The sequence below is a fragment of the Chiloscyllium punctatum genome, chromosome 3 (assembly GCF_047496795.1).
Source record: "Chiloscyllium punctatum isolate Juve2018m chromosome 3, sChiPun1.3, whole genome shotgun sequence".
NCBI lineage: Eukaryota > Metazoa > Chordata > Chondrichthyes > Orectolobiformes > Hemiscylliidae > Chiloscyllium > Chiloscyllium punctatum.
In genome coordinates, this window is record NC_092741.1 from 95,134,019 (window position 1) to 95,157,950 (window position 23,932).

General features: G+C 42.0%; 1 protein-coding gene across 6 annotated transcripts in view; it reads right to left on the reverse strand.

Moving 5' to 3' along the window:
- LOC140463037 (protein eva-1 homolog A-like) overlaps nucleotides 1-23,932 on the reverse strand; it is a 387,899-nt gene that overhangs the window by 263,047 nt on the left and 100,920 nt on the right. Inside the window, exon 2 of one of the 6 annotated variants that reach the window (XM_072556661.1) lies at nucleotides 20,245-20,317. The exons of 4 other annotated variants lie outside the window; for them this stretch is intronic. The gene's annotated coding sequence lies outside the window, so the exon portion shown is untranslated. Of the gene's footprint in view, nucleotides 1-11,814; nucleotides 11,852-20,244; nucleotides 20,318-23,932 lie in introns of those variants that run through there. One more of the 6 variants, XM_072556683.1, reaches the window with a different exon arrangement.

Here is a 23,932-nt window from a genome sequence, read left to right on the forward strand (position 1 = left end):
AGCCTACACATCCCTGGATACTATGGACAATTTATCATGTCCAACCCACCTAACATACACCTCTTTGGACTATGATGCATTCCACCTCTTTTGGTCCACAATCTGGCTCCTGGTTGGAGGCTTTCCTGTCAAGCCAAACCTATGAAAGAAAAACCTTTGTTATGTCCCCACTCTTTTTTTTAAATCACTTACAGGTTGGATCCTAATTATATTACAGATCCAATCCATGTACTTATCAAAGGAGATTCTATGATTCTAGACCCTGCATCCTTCCTGTTAATATTCCATTTGCCTGCTCCAAAGATCAAGTTAAGGCTGAGGAATAGCAGAAATACCATAGAGTCAGAAGGAGATAAGCTAACTATCCTCAGCTTAATAGCTCATACAGAATGAGTTAGGTTCGGAGCCAACATGACTGAACACTTGGGGGAACAATCATGCGATTTTTAAAGATTAGTTCATGAGATAAAGGCATCGCTGGCTAGGTCAGTATTTATTGCTTATCCTTAATTGCCCAGAGGGGAGTTAGGAGTCAACCACATTGCTGTGGGTCTGGAATCACATGTAGGCCAGAGCAGGTAAGGATGGCAGTTTCCTTCTCCAAAAGACATTAGTGAACCAGATGGATTTTTCTGACAATCGACAATATATTCATGGTCATCATTAGACTCTTGAATTCCAGATTTTTACTGAATTCAAATTCTACTATTTGCTATAGTGGGATTTGAACAGAGATTCCCAGAACATTACCTGGATTTCTGGATTATCAGTCCAAGAATAATGTCATTACACCATCGCCTTCCCATGGATTAAGGGAAGTTATTGTGCATTTATAAAAAGGCCGGTCATATTTCGTGAACTTATTGAAGAGATGACCCAACCCAAGCTGATTTGGGTGAATGTACATCAAATGGAATTCTTAAAGGCACTTTAAAAGATTTAGCACAAGTGATTGTTAGCATAAAGACATCCTACCAATTTAGAAACAGTATTTCACATTAGCTCATCATATCGATGGAAAGTAAGAGACGGGTAATAATGCTAAACGTAAATTCTCGGATTGACAGGATGCGATCAACTCTGTTCTCTGCAATTCATTATGTATTAACCTCCTAGATGAAAGAATAAAAGGTTGCACACCCAGATTTGTAGCTCACAATACTTTTAAAGTTATAGCAGATGAGAGGAGAAACTCACAAAGGTACATAAACCAAGTAAGTGGGCCAAAGGGTGGCACGGTGATTCAGTGGTTAGCACTGCAGCCTCACGGCGCCAGGAACCCAGGTTGGATTCCAGCCTCAGTTGACTGTCTGTGTGGAGTTTGCACATTTTCCCCATGTCTGCGTAGGTTTCCTCTGGGTCCTCCAGTTTCCTTCCACAATCCAAAGATGTGCAGGTCAGGTAGATTGGCCATGCTAAATTGCCCATAGTGTTAGGTGCATTAGTCAGAGGAAATTGGGTCTGGGTGGATTACTCTTCGGAGAGTCAGTATGGACTTGTTGGGCCAAATGGCCTGTATCCACACTGCAGGGAATATAATCTAATCCTGTACAGAATCTTAATTATGGTAAATTAAGTTCCACATGGAAAAACATGGAGGCATTTAGTTTTGATCCCCTAGGTTACAAAAGCAAGGAAGTCCTGTTTCAGCATCACAGACTGTTGTTCAGACCCCCATTTCGAGTAGCCATAGTCAGCGTCATACAAAAAAGAAACAGATCCTTCAAACCAACCGGTCCATGCTGACTATAATCTCATCTGCTTAAGCTTAGTCCATATCCTTCCAAATATTTCTTATTCATATACTTACCTAAATGTCTTTTCAATGTTGAAATATACCTGCACCAACCACTTCCTCTGGAAGTTCTTCCACACACAAACCTTTCTGTGTAAAAAAAAATTGCCTCTCGTCTTTTAAGTCTTTCTCCTCTCACCTTAAAAATATACCCTCTAGTCTTGAAATCCCTCATCCTCGGCAAAAGACCTGCTATTCATCTTATCTATACTTCACATTATTTTACAAAGCTCTAGAAGGTCACTTCCCAACTTTCTATGCTCCTGTGAAAAAAGTTCCAAACTATCCGGCCTCTCCTTAAATCTCAAATCCTCCATACCCGACAACATCCTGGTAAATCTCTTCTTTTGTGCACGACCCTCAGGAAAGATATTCCACCTTGCAAGGGATACAGTGCAGAAGTACAACATAATGCCAGGGCTGAAGGGATCAAATTATGAGGATATATTGCATAAATCTGGATCGTATTTCTTGATGTATAGAATATGGAGGGATGATCTAATTAGTGTATTTAAATGAGAAATTAGCAGATTATACACAGAAAAATTAGGTCTTTTCAAGTAATCCACAACAAGTAAGCGAAATCATAAAACTATAATCAGACTATTTAGTAGTGAAATCAACAAATACTTTTCAGGAGAAGGCTTTGAGAAATTTGTAGCGCTTCTCTCAAATGCTGGGTCAACTAAAAACTTCAAGGTTGAGAAGGATAGATTTTTACCAAGTTAGGGTATCGAAGGATATGGAGAAATCAGGTAAATGGAACTGAAATACAGATCAACCATGAATGATGGAACCAGCTTGAAGTTCTAAATGACATTATTCTGTTCCTTTGTTTTCTGACTGAATAAGATGAACAAAAGCAAAGTCATTTCATTTCTTAATGCTTTGGGTTTTGAACTCTGTTGAGCTCCTGTTATAGCTAAAATGCCAGCGGCAGTCCAAGTAAATAGTTACTAGGTTATAATCTATGATCATTACCATTTCCAAGTGATTACTTGCAACTTTAACTGAAGACCGGAGTGAGATAACAATTCTCTACATGAGCTCCAACAGTCTGTGCATTCAGCAGGTCAAATGGCTTATTTGTATTTAAAGTTTAAGATGCAATGAAGCTATAAATCAACTGTTTTGTTTATCCACAATAATCTAGTTGTGGAAGAGAAGAGATATAATGGTTATTCCTGTTAATGGTTGGGTATCTTCTCTTGGAATGAAAGCTTCTGTTAAGAACCTAAGAAACAGGAGTAAGGATAGACCATTCAATTATATCAAGGCTAATCTTTGACCTCAACTCTAGTTTCCTAGCTGATCCCCGACAATCCAAAAGTGTAGATATTGCAATATTGAACATACTTAAAAACTGAGTATCCATGCTTCTTTGGGGAAGAGGTTTCAATGATTCAAATTCCCTGAACAAAGGAATTCCTCAGCTAGTACTAAATGGCTGATCCTAGAACATTATTATTACAATTATTAATTTTTGCTATTCCAAAGAGTGTTCCTTCTTCACTACTCTTAAGTAAATAAGTCAGGGATTCCCACTGTTGAGACATCTATATGAATGCGAACAAAATCTCGGTATTCCAAATTTGGAATACTGTTTACAGTTTTCAATCATCAATAATGTACAGGACAAAATGTAAGGAAAAGTTATAGATTTAAAGTTCCCAGGATGCTTTTAAGAGAAGAGGTTACATGTCGAATGAAAATGTTCAGAAGGCAGATAACAAGGTCAGCAGTAGCAGGGAGAGGAGGGTGATAAGTGTGTGTGGGTGTGGGTGTGGGGTATGTGTATAGCAGCCAGGATGTGGGGGAGTTTGTTGAAATGTTGTGCAAATGGACAATGCCGGCCCACATAATGATAATGTAGGATTAATAATACCTTTACTGAGGCAGTTCTGCACAGTAGACTGATTAGTAAAAAGTTAGATGACATGGGATTGAGAGAGAGCTTGACAATTGAATTCAAAATTGGCTTGATGGTGGGAGACAGAGGGCAGTGGTACGGGATTGCCTTTCAGACTAGAGGCATATGGCCATCAGAGTTCTATTGGGATCTGTGCTGGGTCCACTTGTTGTTTGTCATTTATGTAAACAATTTGGATGAGAATTTAGGAGGCATGGTGAGTAAGGCTGTGGATGACGCCAAAATTAGTGGTATAGTCAACAGTGAAGAAGGTTATCCATGATTATAAAGGGATCTTAATCAGTTGGGCCAGTGGGCTGAGGCGTGGCAGATGGAGTTTAATTTTGATGAATGCAAGACATTGCATTTTGATAGAACAAACAAGGGCAGAACTTTTACAGTTAATAGTTGGCCCTGGGTAGTATTGTTTAACTGAAAGGCTTGTGGGTTCAGATACATAGTTCTTTGAATGTTGCATCACAGATAGACAGAGTGGTTAAGAAAGTGTTTAGTGTGCTTGTTTTGATTTGATTTATTGTATTCACATGCACCAAAGTACAGTGAAAAGCTTTGTTTTGTGAGCAATACAGGCAGATCATAGCAAACAAGGACATACAGATCATACAGTGCTTAAATAGAGCGAGGCACACAGGTTACAACTGCACAGTAGGTGGGCAAAACAAAATTAACATTAGCAAGATCAACATCATTTGAAGTTAGACAGTCCATTCAGCATCTAACAACAGCAGGGAAGAAGCTGTTCGGGAATCTGTTAGTGTGTGTGATCAAGTTTCAGTATTGGCACAGGTTGCATGAGAATATTACTGGGGTGAGATGGATCTTTGATGATGTAGGCAGCTTTCCTGAGGGAACAAGAAGTATAAATAGAGTCCACTTATGGGAGTTTGGCTTTCGTGATGGTCTGGGCTGTGCACACAATCTTCTGTAGATTTTTTACGGTCCTGGGCACAACTGCTGACAGGCTGTTATGTAACTGGACGGCATGCTTCTTATGGTGCATCTGTAAAACTTGGTGAGATTTATGCTGAATTTCATAGCTCAGACCGCTGAGTATAGGAGTTGGGATGCCATGTTGAGGTTGTGCGGGATCTTGGTGAGGCCATTTTTGGAGTACTTTTGTACAGTTCTGGTCACCCTGCTATAGGAAGGACATTGTTAAAATGGAGAGGGTTCAGAAAAGATTTACCAGGATGTTGCCAGGACTGGAGGGTTTGAGTTATAAGGAAAGGCTGGATAGGCTAGGCCTTTTTTCACTGCAGCATAGAGGTTGAAGGGTAAGCTTATAGAGATTTTTTAAATCGTGAGAGGTATAGACAAGGTGAATAGTAAAGGGTGAGGAGTTCAAAACTAGGGGCATACTTTTAAGGTAAGAGAAGATGTATTTAAAAAAGATCTAAGGGGCAATATTTTCATACATGGAATGAGCTGCCAGAGGAAGTAGAGAGTGCAGCGTAACTTCCTTTGTTGTTTCTACCACATACAACTGGTACAATGAAAATGAGACAGCATTCCTCCAGGACCAAGGTGCCATATGAACACACAGACTACACACAAGTACAGTCATACACAGGGCAGCATGAAGTGCATAGAAAAGTGTAAAACATGCAAGACAGCCCAGTAATTCCTGACAAAACAAGACCCGTGGAGCGTCGGAAGCTGAGGGGTTACCTAATAGAGGTTTACAGAATTATGAGGGGCATGGATAGGATAAATAGACAAAGTCTTTTCCCTGAGGTTGGTGAGTCCAGAACTACAGGGAATAGATTTAGGGTGAGAGAGGAAAGATATAAAAGAGACCTAAGGGGCAACTTTTTCACGCAGAGGGAGGTATGTGTATGGAATGAGCTGCCAGAGGAAGTGGTGGAAGCTGGTACAATTACAACATTTAAAAGGCATTTGGATGGGTATATGAATAGGAAGGGTTTGGAGGGGTATGGACTGGGTGCTGGCAGGTGGGACTAGATTGGGTTGGGATACCTGGTCAGCATGGACGGGTTGGACCGGAGGGTCTATTTCCATGCTGGACATCTCTATGACTCTATAATAGGCACAGTGTTGGACAAATTACAATGTAACAATGAATGATCATTAATATACATTGTTTTAGCAGCAATTCAAAAAGTCATCCAAAAATTGCAAATGGAATACAGTGTGATCATATAGTGCCAAGGAGCCTGATGGCTTGGGGGAAGAAACTATTGCACAGTCTGGCCATAAAAGACCAAAATGTTCTGGTACCTTCTGCAGAAGGGAGATGAATTTGAATAAAGGATGTGTGAGGTCGTCCACAATGCTGTTAGCTTTGCGGAAGCAGTGTGTGGTGTAAATGTCTGTAATGGAGGGAAGAGAGACCCCGATGATCTTCTCAGCTGTCCTCACAATCCATTTAGAGTCTTACAATCTGAGATGGTGCAATTCCCAAACCAGGCAGTGATGCAGCTGCTTAGGGTACTCTCAATAAACCCTCTGTAGAATGTGGTCAGGATGGGGATTGGAAGATGTGCTTTCCTCAACCTACACAGAAAGTAAAGACATTGCTGGGCTTTCTTGGCAATGGAGCTGGTGTTAGGGACCAGGCGAGATTCTCCACCAGGTGGTTGCCAAGAAACTTCATGCTCTTCACGGTCTCCACTGGGGAGCCATTGATTTCCAGCGGAGAGTGATCGCACCGTGCCCTCCTGAAGTCAACAACCACCTCTTTCATTTTGTCCATGTTCTGAGACAGATTGTTGGCTCTGCACCAGTCCGTTAGCTGCTGTACCTCTTCTCTGTATGCTGACTTTTCATCCCTCCTAATAAGACCCACTACCATCGTGTCATCAGCGAAGTTAATAATATCATTTGAGCAGTGCATCGCTGCACAGTTGTATGTCAGCAGGGTGAACAGCAATGGACTGAGCACACAGCCCTGGGGGCCCCCATGCTCAGTGTTGGAGATGCCGTTCCCAATCCGGACTGACTGAGGTCTTCCAGTCAAGAAGTCCAGAATCTAGTTACAGAGGGAGGTATTCAAGCCCGGCAGACTCAGCTTTCCAATCAGGTGCTGAGGACCCTGTTGGACCATAACCTGGTGTTGTGTGATTTTTAACTTTGTACACCCCAGCTCAACACCTGCACCTCCAAATTGTGCTGAGGAATGATATTGTTAAATGCAAAACTGAAGTCCATGAGCAGTAATCTGGCATAGGGTGTCCTTCTTGTCCAGGTGGGTGAGGGCCAGATGGAGGGTGGTGGAGATGGCATCATCTATTGAGCCATTGGGATGATACACAAACTGCAGATATTCCAGTGAGGAAGGCAGCAGGGTCCTAACATGCCTCACCTCGAGCCACTTCATGGTGATGGGTATTAAAACAATGGAGTGGTAGTTGTTCAGGCAGGGCACTGAAGACTTCTTCGGCACAATGGTAGTGACCTTGAAGCACACTGGAACTATGGTGCAACTCAGGGAAATGTTAAAAATGTCTGCGAGAACATCTGCCAACATGTCAGAGCATCCTCTAGCGCTCTGCTAGGGATGCTATCTGGTTCAGCAGCCTTACGTGGGTTGACTCTGCATAGAGTTTCCTCCACATCAGCCATGGCAAGACATAACACTTGGTCGTTGGGAGGGGGCATGGTCTTTCTCCTTGCCACGTCATTTCATACCTCAAACAGTGCATAAAAGTTGTTTAACTCATCCGGAGGAGGCATTACCAGCACAGGCAGGCTGTTCTGTGGTTGGTGATGGCCTGAATGCCCTTCCACATGCTTCACACATCACCGCTGTCCTGAAAAAGGCTACATATTCTGTGAGCATATGCACACTTTGTGACTTTGAGGCCTGGGACAGTTGCTGTTTTTAGGGTCACTTTGTCATCTGCTCTGAAGGCGGAATCATGGTAGTAGTAGATACAGGTACAGTTACAACATTTAAAATACATTTGGACAGGTACATGAACGGGAAAGGTTTAGAGGAATATGGACCAAAGACAGGCAAGTTTAAGTTGGGAAACTCGGTGTCAGCATGGACAAATTGGACCAAAGGATGTTTCTGTGCTTGATGACTCAATAAACAGTCTTAGTATTTGGACAGATAATAACTAGCGGATAGTTTTTCAGGTTCTAGCTTGGGTAAATATTTCCCAATGCCAGCCTAGGAAAGATGTCGAACAGAATTGCAGTGATTCTTTAAAAGGAAGAAGGAAAAAATAGCAAAGTTAACATCGAGCATTCTCGTGCATTTTGCAGCAGCTACTTTAAGAGGATGGTTCATTGCCCTATTCATCATCATACTGAGGAAAAGTACAAACACAGAAAAGAATAAAATGGTTATAGAACTGAAGCAGGTCAATTAACCCACTCAGTATTCATCGGTCCTCTACAAGAGCAAAAGAAGTAGTAAAGAAACTTGTTGAGGAAATACAAATGCAATTGAGAAGCCACTGCAAGTAAAACTAATATAAAAATGAATCTTTCTACAAAAAACTACAAGTCAGTGAAGTTAATCATCAAAAATTATAATTCAATAACTGGACTGAATACTGAATCCAGTCCCTGTATTCCAAAACAGAATCTGCATGCAAAGCATAAACTATCGAAAGAAAACAAAATAAGGAATAATAGACAACCTCAACCATATCACAAATGGCTCATGTGTAATAAGCGTGGAGGTGAAAGCTGAAATGTTAAATTTATAACCTTCAGTTGTACAAGTAATCCTGAAAGTCACTGTTGCATCAGGCAATCTGACCCTGCAGCCTGGTTGCAATGAAAAGCCAGACAGAAGGAAAGTTTGACGAGATAAAAATGAATTAAATAGCAATGCTTCCACAATTGCACTGAAGCAAGATTGAACATTCCTTAGTTATAAGTTCAAGTCTTGAAAGCATTCTTCAGTATCAGTATTAATCCCTAAAACATTTCTTGGTAAATGCCTCATAGGTTGTGGAGTGCTTTGAGACATCTAGTAGCTATGAAAAGCATTGTATAAATACAAGTCTTTCTTTTTCTTTCAACACTCTAATTCCCTGTAGCACTCCATTGTACCGAAGAAAATCTCTGAAATATTCCTCGATAGCAGGCTAAAATCAAGAAATATTCCTCAGTAGCTGTTTAAATCCCTAAAATTTTCCTCAGTGACTAGATAACCAGTTGAAGCATTTTGGCAGTAACAATACAATCTCAAAAAGCTACTGGTCTGCAAACACTAAAATTCCCCTCTAATAATGAACTTTATGAACTGCTATGAGGGTTTCTGCATGCACCATCCTCACAGGCAGTGAGTTCCAGATTCCCAACATAAAGTCATAGCTACCTAAAGCACAGAAAGAGGCCCTTTGGCCCATCATGCCCATGCTGGTCAAATACAATTACCTAACTATTCTAATCCAAATATAATCTAATGTTTCTGGAGTATTAGAACAAGTCCTAAATCAATCCTCAGATGTTAACAGTATTAATCCCAAAACACTCCTCAGCAATGCTATAAATTTTCATCTCAAAAGATATGTTCATCAGAAAGAAAAGGCATATCCTGATTGTTGGAATTGTTTAGAAAAAAGTAGTATTTTACTACTTGAAGGTCAAAACAATTTGGGATAGTATCAGTCACATTATCCAGCATCAACCATCCAGAAAGATAGCCTGTTTCTGAACAATTTTCATTGACTTGCTCAAAAAAAACCACACGTGAAATCGTTATTTTTTATTTACTATACTTCATGATATCTGATGCACTTTGTAGTTTTCTGTTCATGTGCATAACGTATACCAAAAAGAGTTGGGTTCTTGTTTAGACAAATGTCTTGAAGCTTATTGACACCACAAACTATTTACATGGCTACAATATCACAGACATTTAGAGTTTGAGTTACCATAAAATCCCTAGTGTGGAAACAGACCACCGGCCCACCAAGTCCACACCAACCCTCCAAAGAGTATCATACCCAGACCCATCCCCTCAACCAATAACCCTACACCTCACATGATCAATGCACCCAACTTACACATTCCTGGATGTTGGGCAATTTAACATGGTTAAGTCACCTACCCACACATCTTTGGACTGTGGGAAGAAACTAGAACACCTAGAGGAAACCCACACAAACACAGGGAGTATGTGCAAACTACATGCACATGGTCATCCAAGGGTGGAATTGAACCTCGGTCCCTAGCACCGTGAGGCAGCAGTGCTAAACACTGAGTCACTGTTCCATGAGTTTTTGCTTCAGTGCATTTGTGAAAGCAATGCTATTTAATTCATTTTTATCTCTTCAAATTTTCTTTCTGTCTGGTTTTTCATTGCAGCCAGGCTGCAGGGTCAGATTGCCTGATGCAACAATGACTTTCAGGATTACTTGTACAACTGAAGGTTACGAGTGTAACATGTCAGCTTTCACCTCCACGTTTATTACATGAGCCATTTGTGGTATGGTTGAGGTTGTCTATTATTCCTTACAAATGTTAGAGTACATTACATGCACATAGCTAATTGACCAAATACACTATCGTCCCTTTGAGACACAGTGACTGAAGGGAGGCAGGTATCAAGTGAGATATAACTGTCTGAAACACACAGATCTGTCTTTTCTGGAATCTATACATAATATAATAGCCCCCTTTTCCCTTTAAATAATGTGCAGGGATGCATGTTGTCTCTGTACATTCCAACATAACATGACACATTACATCAGGGCAGCATGGTGGCTCAATGGTTAGCACTGCTGCCTCACAGCATCAGGCCCTAGGTTCAATTCCAGCCTTGGGCGACTGTGTGTGTGTGTGTGTGTGTGTGTGTGTGTGTGTGTGTGTGTGTGTGTTCCAGTTTCCTCCTGCAGGCCAGGTGAATTGGCCATGATAAATTGCCCACAGTGTCAGGTGCATCAGTCAGAGGGAAATGGGTCTGGGTGGGTTACTCTTCGGAGGGTCAGTGTGGACTGGTTGGGCCAAAGGGCCTGTTTCCACACTGTAGGGAATCTAATCTAATTACTAGTCCTTATACAGTTACCATGACTTGTGCAGCTTTATTTTGCAGTGTGCTTTCCATCGTCATGGATGGATGTATATAATTTGGCCTTGCTGTATTTTTGTTGTCTGGCACATCTTCAATGTGCAAGTTTTCATCCTAATTTATCAGTGATTGATGACATGCACTTTGGACTACTTTTTTTTGCAGGACTTGACAACTGCTCATGATGATGTCATATTGGCTAGACTGAACACAACAATATATCTCCATGAGCCCATGATGTTTGCACAAAAACTGTTAACTCCTGTGCTTTGTCCTGGATAAATTAGGATAACTTTCAACATGCTCATTGATCATGCTATTGGGTGGGTGGTTAGTGAATGTGTATGTATCTCCCAAAATGAGAGTTACTGGCGAGGGTAAATCTTGTAATTTTGCACCATGACTCAAAAGGAACCTTGTTTGGAAAGAGAGATCCTCTTGAGTACTGGAGGTTAAATGAAATTAACATGCTTCACAGATTTGATTAGTTGATCAATGTCCTTATTAATACCAGACCAGAATATGGATTCACACAGCTATCGTTTGGGCTTTGAACCCACATGACCTATTTGTAAACGGTCTAGCAACAACTGATGACTTATGAATTCTTTGCTCTTGAAAACGGTATTCTTAGAAAGTTCCAGTTTGTCTCTGAACGACAAAATTAGTGTGGCAGTTCATGGACTTGTTGGATGCATTCAGGCCATCTTATGATTTTATAGAGTTCACAACTGGTATTTATCAGATTTAGGTTACTGGATCTGCATCACTTGGCTGTGATGAAAATTATATCACAGAGTGCTCTAGAATTTTCAGTGTTATAACTTTTGGAATTTGTTGACATGACTGCATTTGATGGGAGAAACTTTGAAAACTTCTTTTGTGTTTTTCCCTGGTTGGTTCTTCTTTAACTACTGTTATGGAGAACTGTATTGTAATTTCAGTTTCTTTGAATAATGAATTTCTTGCACATTTTAGCACAATATCTTCTTACATGAAATACAAAAAACTGGACAGTGCCTTGGTGGGCAAGACTACTGAACCTGCTGATGGCTGTAATAATTGTTCCGGAGTCAAAGACTTGCAAATGCCACTGACCTTCTGCAATGACCTTGAACTTATGTCCTTCTTCTCGTAAGGCATCATTAACATATTCTTTGGGTTTGTCCAGAAGTCCTTTTCTGGAGGATCTGATAGAGGCAATACCAGTTCTTTGATCCTTTCAGCTAAGTTAGCTTCAGTGAAATCATATTGCATTGAGACTTGCCTGAAGACTGGATGAAAATTTCAGTTGGTTGTTGAAGGTATGATTCTGGATTAGTGGTGCTGGAAGAGCACAGCAGTTCAGGCAGCATCCAAGTAGCTTCGAATTCCGTCGCCTCCGCCTCCGAGCTTATTTTCACAATCAGGACTCCCGCCCACCTTCCGAGGACCCCTTCGCCCACCTCCAACACACTGCATCCACCTGGACACCCCGCGCTGGCCTATTACCTGCCCTCGACCTCTTCATTTCCAACTGCCGCCAGGACATTAACCTCCTCAACCTGTCTACCTCCCTCCTCCACTCCAACCTCTCACCCTCACAATGCGCAGCCCTCCATTCCCTCTGCTCCAATCCCAACCTCACCTTCAAGCCAGCGGATAAAGGGGGCACAGTGGTAGTCTGGCGCACTGACCTCTACACCGCTGAAGCCAAACGTCAACTCGAGGACACCTCTTCCTACTGCCCCCTCGACCATGACCCCACCCCCCATCACCAAACCATCATCTCCCAGACCATACAGAACCTCATCACCTCAGGAGATCTCCCATCCACAGCTTCCAACCGCATAGTCCAGGAACCCCGCACTGCCCGGTTCTACCTCCTTCCCAAGATCCACAAGCCTGACCATCCTGGCCGACCCATTGTCTCAGCATGCTCCTGCCCCACTAACTCATCTCTACCTACCTCGACACCGTCCTATGCCGCCTAGTCCAGGAACTCCCCACATACGTTAGAGACACCACCCACGCCATCGACCTCCTCCAAGATTTCCATTTCCCTGGCCCCCAACGCCTCATCTTCACCATGGATATCCAATCCCTCTACACCTCCATCCGCCATGACCAGGGCCTCCAAGCCCTCCGTTTTTTCCTCTCCAGACATCCCCAACAGTACCCTTCAACCGACACTGTCATTCGTTTGGCTGAACTGGTCCTCACCTTTAACAATTTCTCCTTTGAATCCTCCCACTTCTTCCAGACCAAAGGGGTAGCCATGGGCACACGTATGGGCCCCAGCTATGCCTGTCTCTTTGTTGGCTACGTAGAGCAGTTGATCTTCCGTAATTACACCGGCACCACTCCCTACCTCTTCCTCCGCTACATTGATGACTGCATTGGCGCCACCTCGTGCTCCCGCGAGGAGGTTGAGCAATTCATCAACTTCACCAACACATTCCACCCTGACTTTAAATTTACCTGGACCATCTCTGACACCTCCCTCCCCTTCCTGGACCTCTCCATCCCCAGTAATGACGACCGACTTGACACTGACATTTTTTACAAACCCACCAACTCCCACAGCTACCTTGATTACACATCTTCCCACCCTACCTCTTGCAAAAATGCCATCCCGTATTTCCAATTCCTCCGCCTCCGCCGGATCTGCTCCCAGGAGGACCAGTTCCACCACAGAACACACCAGATGGCCTCCTCCTTTAGAGACCGCAATTTCCCTTCCCACGTGGTTAAAGATGCCCTCCAACACATCTCGTCTACATCCCGCACCTCCGCCCTCAGACCCCACCCCTCCAACCGTAACAAGGACAGAACACCCCTGGTGCTCACCTTCCACCCTACCAACCTTCGCATAAACCAAATCATCTGCCGACATTTCTGCCACCTCCAACCAGACCCCACTACCAGGGATATATTTCCCTCCCCACCCCTTTCCACCTTCCGCAAAGACCGTTCCCTCCGTGACTATCTGGTCAGGTCCACGCCCCCAAACAATCCACCCTCCAATCCTGGCACTTTCCCCTGCCACCGCAGGAACTGTAAAACCTGCGCCCACACCTTCTCCCTCATCTCTATCCAAGGCCCTAAAGGAGCCTTCCACATCCATCAAAGTTTTACTTGCACATCCACTAATATCATTTATTGTATCCGTTGCTCCCGATGCAGTCTCCTCTACGTTGGGGAGACTGGGCGCCTCCTAGCAGAGCGCTTTAGGGAACATCTCCGGGACACCCGCACCAATCAACCACACCGCCCCGTGGCCCAACATTTCAACTCCCCCTCCCACTCTGCCGAGGACATGGAAGTCCTTGGCCTCCTTCACCGCCGCTCCCTCACCACCAGATGCCTGGAGGAAGAACACCTCATCTTCCGCCTCGGAACACTTCAACCCCAGGGCATCAATGTGGACTTCAACAGCTTCCTCATTTCCCCTTCCCCCATCTCACCCTGGTTCTAAACTTCCAGCTCAGTAACTGTCCCCGTAACTCGTCCGGACTTGTCCCACCTGCCTATCTCCTTTTCTACCTATCCACTCCACCTTCTCCTCCCTGACCTATCACCTTCATCCCATCCCCCACTCACCCATTGTTCTCTATGCTACTTTCTCCCCACCCCCACCCTCCTCTAGCTTATCTCTCCACGCTTCAGGCTCACTGCCTTTATTCCTGATGAAGGGCTTTTGCCCAAAACGTCGATTTCGAAGCTACTTGGATGCTGCCTGAACTGCTGTGTTCTTCCAACACCACTAATCCAGAATCTGGTTTCCAGCATCTGCAGTCATTGTTTTTACCTTGTTGAAGGTATGACATGAATGCAAGCCTGTGTATCCTGAAATTTCCTCAAACATTATGTTGATCTCTTAAAATCTGAGAATCATTGTCAGAATCCTGGTAATCATCATTGAAAATACTGGAGGATTTTATTTTTCTTCACCTGACAGTGCCCAAAGCAAATAAAACATTCACTGACTGTCAGTTATATACTGATCCATAAAGATTGATTTCTTCTTTCCTTAAACAACTGAATTTCCACAGAACATCAGTGGATTGTCTGTGCATAGTGAAATGTTTTTTTTATTTTTAAAATAAGGTAAATTTACGTCCTCTAAAATGCCAATATAAAGATCAGTACTGCAATGTCATGCTTTTCAATTTTTTTTGTTCTTGGCATCTTTCTGTATGTTATCATCTGTTATTCATTTAAAATATGCTGCCCCTTTAAAATGTTGCTGGGTTGTATCTATGCATAAACACCTCGAGAAAATATCCACACATCTTTTTGGAGGGACAAGATAGTGAAACTACATGCCAAATGTAAAATGGAAAGTTTTTTTTAGATATACACAACTCAAGTTCTCTTTCAGTGGTACTTCTGCAATTTTGCATCAGAATCGGCTTCATAGGTTGGAGCTTTCTTTGCAGCACTTTTTAAATACCAGTTTCATTTAAAGTAAAGTTGTCCTGAGCCTTTGGTAAACTGTCTTATTTTAACTCCCTATGCTTCAGTACAGGTTCGTAGTTTTAGATTTGACTGTAGTTGTAACTTAAGCTCTAAACGCTGAAAGATTGATGCCCGACTGTTGAGAAACATCCCCTTTGGTCGAACTCGTACAGGCCAGGTATCCCTAACTAAACTAGTCCCATTTGCCTGCATTTGGTCCACTTCCCTCTAAACCTTTCCTGTTCATGTACCAATCCAAATTTATTTTAAATGTTGTAAATGTACCTGCATCTACCACTTCCTCTGGCAATTCATTCCACAAACAAACCACCCTCTTTGTGAAAAAGTTGCCCCTAGGTCCCTTTTAAATCTTTCTTCTCTCATCTTAAAAATATGCCCCCTAGTTTTGAACTCCTCTCCCTTAGGGAAAAGATGTTTGCTATTCACCTTATCTATACCTCTCATGATTTTATAATCCTCTATAAGGTCATCCCTCAAACTCCTATGCTCCAGTGAACAAAGTCCCAGCCTGTCCAGCCTCTCTTTATAACTCAAACCCTTCAGTCCTGGCAACATCCTGGTATATCTTTTCTGAACCCACTACAATTTAATAATATACTTCCTATAGCAGGATGAACAGAACTGTAAACAGTACTCCAAAAGTAGCCTCACTAATATCCTGCACAACCTCAACATGGCATCCCAACTCCTATACTCAGTGGTCGGAACAACTAAAGCAAGCATGCTAAATGCCTTCTTAACCACCCTGTCTACCTGTGATGCAACTTTCAAAGAACTGTGTGCCCAAATCGCTGGGTCTTTCAGTTCAACAGTACTGTGTGATGCTGCTCCCTTAACAAGGTTATACTGACCTTGTTCTTTTTTCAAAAGGGACTGTAAAAGGCTGAGGTGATGACATGGCTACTAGAGACTGCCTAAGTCAACAATCAGGGAAGACCTTTATGTTTTTTAAACAGTTGTACAATGAAAGGGGAGTAGTCAGTTCTCCCAATTCAGAGATTTTTCTGGTTTAGTTTTAGCAGGTAGAAACTGCAGGGGACACAAATGCAGTTGTAGTGAAAAGAGGTTCCATGCTTTAGCAAATGATTCCTAGCTGATCCTCTCTCTATAACATCTTTCCTGTAAGAACCTGGGAATGAATTTATCTTTTTTTGCCAAGGGTTGTGTTTTTAGGGATGTTGCAGAAAATTGGAATAGCATCATTAAGTTATGATAGATTGGGTTGGATCTTCAAGAAGGTTGTTAGTCTCTATTCCATTCTCTTTTGTTCATATTTCATTCAGCTGTCTGTAAATAAAATCTGTTTTGTTTAAAACCGAGTGGTCTGACCAGCTGTATCATTGCTGGAATATCTACCTTACATCTGCCTAAAACAACTAAAATAGTTAGGATCTGGGCTACCTCCCTAAAATGTTTTGAGGGTGTCTGGCCTGGTCCATAACAATACTACCCAGGGCCCAACCATTAACTGTATAAGTCCTGCTCTTGTTTGTTTTACCAAAATGTAATACCTTGCATATATCCAAATTCAATTCCATTTGCTACTCCTCAGCCCAACTGACATATCATTGTCACCAATTCAGCCTGTCAAATGTGATGACAGACAGCGACTGAAGTAAGATAGGTACCTTTATATTCTAAAGTCACATTGTAATTGTTCCAACATGGAGGTCAATCCCCTCTGTTAATTAAAACAAAACACACAGAAAAGCTCACGACACCTCGTACTCTGTTAAAGTGGATGAGTGAAAGAGAACCCTTAATTATTACTATTTAAAGAAAAATAACAATTTATTTTCCTCACTCCAATAGTGAACACTAAACAAAACTATTAACAAACCAAATACTCTTTCCCCTAGCTAACCACTATCCCTTAACTGAACATAATTCTACCAATCTGCTGTTCCAATATCATACTTATTAAATATTACATTAACTTAATCTCAAGTCCACACTGTCTGGTATGCTGTCTTCCTTCTGGTCTTCCAATTCTGCTGTCTTTTCCCTGGGTCTTCTTTCTTTTTACTGCAAGTATTTTTTTTACAGGAAAGGGTACCTTTTGATAGATAGTGCCTTTTGAGAGCTTTTCATTTTAGCTGGGCAGTTAGATCTACAGCTGTATCTTTGCTGTTTTGTGGCAGTTGCTCTGATCAATTTTCAAAATGCCTTAGTTTTTTACCCCTCAACATCGTTCCCTCTCATTGGTCCAATGTTGATAATACAATAAATTCAAATTCAATTGGGTTTTAGTATCTTGGGCAAAATTTACATTAGTTGGTTAAATTTGAATTGCTGTCAAAACAGCAACTAAAACTCAGGGACCCATTTAACAGCCAATTGTTACATGTATCTATTTTGGAAAAGTCCATCTCTTAGTTGTTCTGTTCTGGCAGCTGAGGCTGTACTTTAAACTCACTTTAAAATTCAGAAAACACTTACTATCAATGATATCCTGTAACTGTTTCAAAAGGTACATGCTGCCTGGTTTGGAATCTATTCCATCATTCAACAGTATCTTCTAGCATTGTACAGTATTTGTGGTCAAAAGGGCTGGCAGAAGTCACATTATTTTAAAATCCATTTTTTTGTCATTGGCTGATTATTTGATAAACTCCTCTATTTCCCAGTCTCATAATGATGAAATGCCTGGTTTCTATTCAGGATATTCTCATGAAAGAATGGCTAAGATAGGAAACATATTGAGAGTAATTCCTAAAGCACTAAATGGCATAAAAGATCAGAACTTCAAGAAACAGTACTGTAAGTGTAACCCACTTATGATTTCTGTAATGCAGAACAATTTTTCCATTTCCTAATAAGAAACCCTATGTTTCTTATCATGTGCTTTTGACAAGGAATCTTCCCCAACACTGGAATGAAGATCACAAACTGCACAACTTTCATCTTTCCATACATGCTGGTGGCTGTCAACATTGTTAATCACAGCATATTCTCAGGCTAATATTTTTCATAAGCAATGGATTTATGTTCTTTGCTAAAGTAAATTAATAAATTTGACAAAACAATCATGTAATTTTCTTGCATGTGATTTCTCAATAAGCAGTCATTGTATTCTCAATCAACCACATAGAGTGACATCTATACACTTAATGGTAAGGTCCCAGGGAGTGTTGCTGAACAAAGAGACCTTGGAGAGCAGGTTAATAGCTCCTTGAAAGTGGAGTCACAGGTAGATGGGATAGTGAAGAAGGCGTTTGGTATGCTTTCTTTTATTGGTCAGAGTATTGAGTACAGGAGTTGGGACGTCACGTTGTGGCTGTACAGGAATTTGGTTAGGCCACTGTTGGAATATTGTGTGCAATTCTGGTCTCCTTCCTATTGGAAAGATGTTGTAAAACTTGAAAGGTTTCAGAAAAGATTTACAAGGATGTTGCTAGGGTTGGAGGATCTGAGCTATAGGGAGAGGTTGAACAGGCTGGGGCTATTTTCCCTGGAGCGTTGGAGGCTGAGGGGTGACCTTATAGAAGTTTACAAAATTGTGAGGGGCATGGTTAGGATAAATAGACAAAGTCTTTTCCCTGGGGTGGGAGAGTCCAGAATTAGAGGGCATAGGTTTAGGGGGAAAGCGGAAAGATACAAAAGGGACCTAAGGGGCAATGATTTCACGCAGAGGGTGGTACATATATGGAATGAACTGTCAGAGGAAGTGGTGGAGGCTGGTACAATTGCAACAGTTTGGGAGAAGATTTGTAGCTCGGGTGCTCGTTGTTGTGGTTCTGTTCGCCGAGCTGGGAATTTGTCTTGCAAACGTTTCGTCCCCTGTCTAGATGACATCCTCAGTGCTTGGGAGCCTCCTGTGAAGCGCTTCTGTGCTGTTTTCTCCGGCATTTATAGTGGCCTGTCTCTGCCGCTTCCGGTTGTCAGTTCGAGCTGTCCGCTATAGTGGCCGGTATATTGGGTCCAGGACAGGCCACTATAAATGCCGGAGAAAACAGCACAGAAGCGCTTCACAGGAGGCTCCCAAGCACTGAGGATGTCACCTAGACAGGGGACGAAACGTTTGCAAGACAAATTCCCAGCTCAGAGAACAGATCCACAACAACAATTGCAACATTTAAAAGGCATTTGGATGGGTATATGAATAGGAAGGGTTTGGAGGGATATGGGCTGGGTGCTGGCAGGTGGGACTAGATTGGGTTGGGATATCTCGTCGGCATAGATGGGTTTGACCAAAGGGTCTGTTTCCATGCTGTACATCTCTATGACTCTATAACTAATTCCATACCATACATTATGAAAACTTAGAGAAATGGAATAAGTGCACAACAATAATCTCAGCTCAATGTTCAAGCATAGTAATTGTACAGAACATCCATGTTTTATCAGAATGTCACAATAACTCTCTTTTCTCCATTTGCATGAATCTACCATTTCCACGAATTTAAGTTGTTGCAACTGTTCTCTAAAATTGCAACTCTGGAAATAGTCACTCGGGATTTTTGTTTGGTTTGCTGTTTTGCTTGTTCTTTTCTTCGCATGTTGCAGTAAATCAAAAACGTTGGATACTGAATATCTATTATAAACAAAAAAATGTGGAAGAAACTCAGCAGGTCTGGCAGCATCTGTGGAGTCAGAAACAAAGCTAACATTTCGACTCTGGGATGATTTCTTCAGAACTGAAGAAAGCTCATTCTGGATTTGAAATATTTACTCTCTTATCTCTTTACACAGATGCTGTCAGACCTACTGAGTTTCTCTAGGATTTTCTATGCTTGTTTCAGATTTCCAGCAAACACAGTATTTTGTTTTTATTATTGAATATCTGTTCCCACACTAACATCCTTCAGGAAAAGAAATCTGCTGAATCTTGTTCTTAGAAATGAGGTGGGCTAAGTAGATCAAACATAGGTGGGCACATTTAGGAGACAGTCATCATTGTATCATAAGATCTAAGATGATGATAGAAAAAGACAGTACTCTTACAATCCAGAGTAAGAATATTTAACTGAGGAAGAGTTAACTTCAATAGGGCAAGAATGGGGATGGGCCAGACAGGCTAGAATCAAAGGATAGTGGGAAAAATATTGTAGCTAAACAATAGGCTACCTTGAAGACGAGCTGTTTTAAACACTGTCACTCCCCCAAGTTGGAAAGGAAGGCCAAGCAAATCCAGAGCACCCTGAATGAGAAAGGAGATAGAAATTAAAATAAAGAAAAATTGTGTTTACGATGGCTGTCAGGTAGAAAATACAATTGAGAACCAAGGGGAATACAGAAAGTTGAGGGGAGATGAAAGAGTACAGTAGATAAGGGGGACTGTGAAAAAAGCCTGGTGGCAACAAAAAAGGGAATCCCAAGTCTTCTGTAGGCACATCAACAGTAAAAGGCTGGTAAAGGAGGAGTAAAGAAGATTATGGACTAAAAAAGGAATTTGCACATGAAGGCAAAAGACATGTCTGAAGTGTTAAATTAATACATTTCATCTGTCTTTACTACAGTGAAATATGCTACCCAGACCATACTAATGAACATAAATTCGGTCACTACAAGTGTTCAAATTGAAATGGGGGAACTATTGAATAGGCTGTCAATACTTAAAGTTGGCAAGAACCAGGACCAGATGAGATGCATCCAAGGGTTTTGAAGCAAGAAAGAATGGAAACTGCGGATGCTGTGGCCACAATCTTTCACCCTTTTCCAGACTGATGGGAGGTACGTGAAGGATGGAGAATTGCTGATTTTACACCCCTGTTCAGAAATTACAGACCAGTTAATTTAACTTGAGTAGTAGAGAAACTTCTTAAAAATGCTGAAACAAAAAAAAATCACCTGGATTTATTAATTCTAGCCTATCTGGCCCATCCCCATTCTTGTGCTGTTGAAGTTAACGCTTCCTCAGTTAAATATTCTTACTCTGGATTACAATCAAAAGTATTGTATCATAAGATCATCTTAGATCTTATGATACAATGGTGACTGTCTCCTAAACATTCCCCACTTACATTTGATCTAATTGGCCCACTTCACTTCCAAGAACAAGATTCAGCAGATTTCTTTTCCTAAAGGATGTTAATGTGGGAACAGATATTCAATAACACAGTTAATATAATTAATAGTCAACTGGAAAGAAAGGTGGATTTGTTTATGAAGAAATGGATTTCTAAAGGGGTATAATTATGCTTGACCAACTTGGAGTTCTTGAAGTGTTTAAAAAAAAAAGATTGATGAAGGTTCTGCTACTGATGTGGAGTGCATGGACTTTATAAAGGCATTTGATACAGTGGCACACACTGACTAGTGAGAAAGTTATAGCTCATGTAATAAAAAAGACAATAGCAATGTGGATACAAAATTGATTCAATAATAGGAAACAGAATAATGATCAACAGATGTGTTTCAAGCTAGAGGAAGGTTTGTATGGGAGCTCCCCAAACGTCTATGTTGGGACCCTTGCTTTTTCTGATCTAGGTTAGTGGCCCAGGTCTTGGAGGCAACAATTTCAAAATGTGTAGCTGATATGAAACTTAGATGTATTGTGAACTAGGATGAGGACAGTATAGAACTTTGAAAGGAACTACACAGTATTTGCCAGAGTGGGCAGATAGGTCGCAGATGAAGTCAAGATGATGCATTTTGATCAGAAGAAAAGGACAGATAATAAAACAGTGATAAAATACTTAAGTGGATGAAAATGTGTATAGACCAATAAAGGTGGCAGAACAGGGACAGTGCAGTTAAAAAAGCAAACTGGATCCTGGGCTTTATTAAGAGGCAGATAAAGTACAGACGCAAGGAGACTACACAGAACTTTCTGATTGCAAGACAGCAGCAAAGTAGGACACTCTAGCTGGAGCTTGTATACTCCACCCATTCTTCTACTTTTTCTTCCTTAGTGCTTTCTTTTTTTTCTTCTTTGAATCCTGTCCTCCAGCAACAAATCCCAACCTCCAGCAAGCAACAACTCCTGTCCTCCAGCAAGCGACGACTCCCGTCCTTCAGCAACAATTTCCAACCTCCAGCTAGCAACAATTCCTGTCCTCCGACAACCATTTCCAGTCTGGCGCAGCAGCCTCCTGTAACGGCCTCCCAGCCTGGCGCAGCATTCTCCCAGTATGGCGTGGCATACTCCCAGTCTGGCATGGCGACCTCCCAATCAGGCGCAGTGGCCTCCTGGTGTGATGTGGCGACCTCCCGGCCTCCTACGGCACCCTCTCAGCATGGCGTGGCGGCATCTCGACCTGGCATAGTGGCCTCCCAGTGTGGTGTGGTGACCTTCTGGCCTCCTGCAGCAGCCCCTCAGCATGGCGCAGCAGCCTCCTCCCATAAGGACCTCCTGGCCTGCCACTTCCTGGTGTGGCACAGCGGCCTCCCCCTGTAGAGGCCTCCCAGTGTGGTATGGTAACCTTCTGGCCTCCTGCAGCAGCCCCTCAGCATGGCGTAGCGACCTCCCAGTCTGGTGCAGCAGCCTCCTCATTAAGGGGCTTCCCAGTGTGGTGTGGCAATATTTCAGCCTCCTGCAGCAGCCTCCAGGCTTGGCATGTCACATCATTAGAGTGATGTGGAACCAGGGACTGGAAGCTAGGTACTAATGTGGGTCTGTTGCACAGAATGTTTATTTCAGTAACGCTGGACATCTTATATCTCTATTGTCTTGTAATAAAAGAAACCATGCTTAGATACTTTTGTATCTAAGTTGGTGCGGTAACTGGAGATATCTTAACTTTTCACTATACCCGTGTAGTATATGTGACAATAAAGGCCATTCTATTCTAACTTGTATACACTCTTTTTAGACCAAAGTTAGAGTGTTGCATACAATTCTGGGTGCCACCTGTAGGAACAATGTCAAAGCTTTAGAGAATGTAGAATAAATTTATAAAAATGGTCCAAGAATGGGAAACCCTCAGTTAAGACAGATTGGAGAGGTTGAAATTATTCTTCTTGGCAATTGAAGCATTAAATGATGATATTCGAGTAGGAACAATGTGCAAAGCAATGGAAAAAGGCAGAAGAATGGCACTATGCCATATTGCTCAGTACAAAAGCAGTGCAGACTTAACAAACAGAAATCTTCAATTAAAATACAGAGTCAGCATCCACTGTCAGCAGGGAACCATTACATGAGGTGGCCTCGCATTGCTATGGTACAAAGAAGAGCAAGGACAGTCTCCAGGCCTGAAACTAAGTGCCTATGTCCAAGATCTTAAAGGTCACACTGTCAGAGGGAGCCTGAAAATCAACTGGAAAATTCCTGCTGGCTTCTTTTAGCTGGCCTCAATTAGACCTTTAATGAGCTTGGCTGTCTATCCACTGCATTCATGCCAGTTGCCCTGCCATAAGCAGCATGAAGCAGGGAAAGCAGCGTGCTGACTAGCAGGGCTACTTTCAGTTTCCAACATTTCTGATCTCAGACCTGATAGGGCTGAGTTGCCAGCCCCAAATAGTCTGATGGAAGAAAATGTGTGTTATGATTGTCAAGACTTTCCTTAATCAGTCAGAGCATTGAGCACAGGAATTGGGACATCATGTTACAACTGTACAAGTCATTTGTAATGCCACTTTTGGAGTATTGTGTACAATTCGTGTCATCCCGTTCTTGGAAGGAAGCATGTTATTAAACTGGAAAGGGTGCGAAAAAGATTTACAGAGATATTACCAGATTGGAAGGTTCAAGTTATAAAGGAGAGATAAGCTGGGACTTTTTTCCATAGTAGGCTAAGGGGTGACCTTATAGAGGTTCATAAAATCATGACAGGCATACATAAAGTGAATAGCCAAGGCCTTATCCCAAGGG